The sequence below is a fragment of the Spinacia oleracea genome, chromosome 3, assembly GCF_020520425.1.
Source record: "Spinacia oleracea cultivar Varoflay chromosome 3, BTI_SOV_V1, whole genome shotgun sequence".
Classification (NCBI taxonomy): Eukaryota; Viridiplantae; Streptophyta; class Magnoliopsida; order Caryophyllales; family Amaranthaceae; genus Spinacia; species Spinacia oleracea.
In genome coordinates, this window is record NC_079489.1 from 14,493,761 (window position 1) to 14,496,782 (window position 3,022).

General features: G+C 32.2%; 1 long non-coding RNA gene across 4 annotated transcripts; it reads right to left on the reverse strand.

Annotated features, from left to right (window-relative positions):
* Positions 1-1,306: 1,306 nt before the first annotated feature.
* LOC110798338 (uncharacterized) lies at positions 1,307-2,726 on the reverse strand. Of its 4 annotated transcripts, none has more exons than XR_008931394.1 (5): positions 2,573-2,726; positions 2,385-2,477; positions 2,182-2,286; positions 1,713-2,077; positions 1,307-1,629 (listed from the first exon to the last, which is right to left on the reverse strand). It is a non-coding gene; the product is annotated as an uncharacterized lncRNA (long non-coding RNA). The 4 variants fall into 4 exon arrangements; XR_008931393.1 differs by having other exon boundaries at positions 1,308-1,613; positions 1,694-2,077; positions 2,378-2,477; XR_008931392.1 differs by having other exon boundaries at positions 1,309-1,613.
* Positions 2,727-3,022: the final 296 nt, after the last annotated feature.

The following is a 3,022-nucleotide window of genomic DNA, read 5'->3' on the forward strand; positions in this document are numbered from 1 at the left end:
CTCTAATCACTTTTTTTTCCTTTCCTATCCACATGGGTGAGATTATTTAGAGATTCACATGCATGGTGTCATTTTAGTGGATTGCTCAACACCGAGTATTCCATAAGAGACTAATAAACAAGCATGGAGAGAGTAGTTAAATTTGACTAGCTTTTGAGCCCGTTCAAAGAACGGGCGCTTGTGTAGTGGTTACTATGTATTTAGTTTATTTTTTAAGTTCAAATTTTATTGAGCTTGTGATTTTAGAGAGAATATATGATTTAAATAGAGGTAAATTTTAAAAGTTGAAAGAATACATAAATTAAACAGTGTATTAATATTGAGTGTTAATTGGGAAGATGGAGTGAAAAATGTTGAATGAATAGATTGGTGAATTGATGTTGTATGAGGAAGATGGAGTGAAATAGGCGATTGGAGTTGTATAATATATCAAACAATAAAGAAAAAATAAAATAAAAATCAAATTGATGGAGGAAAGAATGGATGACACGTGTTATCTAATCAAATGTGTTGACACATGTCATCTAATAAAATGTGGTTTTCCTTTTTAAATACTAGGTATAGATATATTAATGATGTAAGCTAAAGTGAGGCAATTGACAATAAAGAAATATAGAAAAATAAGTGGATATAAACGTTACTAAAGTAAAATTATTTACTCCTTGCATCCCATATTATTTTTTACGTTTTATTTTTTTAGTGTCCAATTTTAATCTTTACATTTTGAATATTTTCTTTTTATACATAAAAGTTCCTAATATTCTGTCAAAAATCGTGGCAATAAATATTAACCCAATCAAATTTATTATGCCATTAAATCTCGCACACTTTTCCTTTGGAACATTAAATCAAACTCATTTTCCCAATGTCAAATTTTGAATAAAAGTGAAAATATTACGAAGTAGTATTAATAAATATAATTTACATCGTTTAATTGAGTAAAAAATAAGAATCTTTGTTCACTTTAATTATTTGTAAAATCGCTTGCATGATACCAAACGTAGATATGGATGTCAGTGGGGCAAGTTTTGTAGGATACCTCCCCGACATCTACAACAAAAATGGGTTTTAACGGCATTTATTTTGTGCTTAAGCGGCATTTAAAAATGCCAGTAAAACCTTTAGCGGCTTTTACCTATGTGCCGCTAGATCCAATGTCGGGAGAACATCTAGTGGGATTTATTTGATTCGCCTGTAAAGGGTCGAATATATGCCACTAAAGACTGTTTTTAAAAAAAACAATCTTGTAGTAAATATAAAGCTTATATCACATGCTCCCTTGATGTTTTCAAATCAATTGCTAGCTTCCATAATACATAAAATATATTTCAGCTCCCACACAACAATACACAAATGTATAGTATAAGGAAGATAATTATAAATTTAATAGATATGAATAATCGTTGTTACATCATCATCCAAGGTACCAAAAAAAACTTGTTACATCTTTGAACAACTTCAAAACTGATTACACATGATCCAAATAGCCATTTCAAAGGCTATTTATGCTCTTCATAACTTCCAAAATCAGCAAAAATCAGCAAAAATCAGCAAAAATCAGATTCAAGCTTCACAAATAATCGACAAATTCACCCCACTTGATAAAAAATAACCTGAAAAACAAAGATCCTATTATTGAAACAATATAATGGTAAATTTAGAAATAAGTATCCAAATATAAATTTAAAAATACCTGTTCACTAAGTGCTGACATCAAGAACTCTTCTACCTAGCAACAATGCCTTTAACAACTTGACATCCTCTTTCATCTGAGCTAGAGATTCAGCATTGTCTTTCTCTAATTGTGCCGATTTTTCTTGCACTCTTTTGAGTTCACACTCTAAAAATTGGATTCTTTCATCACATATGTCATGATCATCATGGTAATCTCTTTCTTGATTAGATGAAACAGAAGACAAGGACTTTGGACATCTACCCAGACCACGAACTTGACCCTTTTTTCTGGGCCTACAATAATACTCATTACTTGGGAATATATGTCACCTTCCCATGCAACCTTGCCATTTGTTTCCTCAACACCATTTGGAAGTTTACTTAACTTGCCATTTATCAGTTCCTATTAAACAGTGGACACATATACCAACAAACAATCACCCATTGTTCTAATATGATTTAAAAAGCAATTCAATAATCAGCTAAAATAAAATGCATGTTTCTAACCACAGCTTGTTTTGACTTTTCATCCATTGGTGTTGGCACAATTTTACGTTCCTTATGAGTATCCAAGAACACCATAGCTCTTGACGGTGTTGCCCCATTGATAGTCTTGTAACATAGATATGTATATTGGTCACTAATTCGATTTTTTTTTAACAAAAAATGAGTATTAAAAAGGTAACCTTGCAAGATGTAATACCTCATACCTTGTCATCAGCATAACACGCAAAGCTTTTCGATCCACCAGTATGAGCCATAACTTGTACCTCACGACTTTTTCGATTTTTTTCAGATCTTTCCTATGTATGCATGAAATCAAAAGATCACATAGAGGAGAGGCAAGGTAAATATATCTTGATAAGCTAAACTAAATGTAAAATTACAAAAAGTTTACCTTGCCTTTAGGAGAATTCCAATAAGTTACCAGATAACGCTATTGCTCCTCGGGCACAAAATCAGGCTTAGCTTTAATAATATTTGTTATATTTTCAAGGTGTGGTTCACAGCAATCAAGTTTGACTTCTCCCTTGAAATTGTTCCACTTTTTTCCCATTGATTGTTTTACGTACTTTTCTGCTAACGGGTGAGGAATGACGAACTTTGACTATTGAACAAAAAAACGTTTGTCAAAATACCACTCATGTAGAAATTGTTAGGTTATGATACATATGACAATTCATAAATCATGCGGAAAAACCATAAACCCAGGAAAACATATTATTTACACATAATCATTTAGCATAGATTAGATGCATACTCTTTGTTGCGTGCCTTCCCTAGCTGCGCCCGAACCGAACAAGAACAAGTCTTTAGGACTCCAAGTGTCGTCCCTCCGTAGATAGTC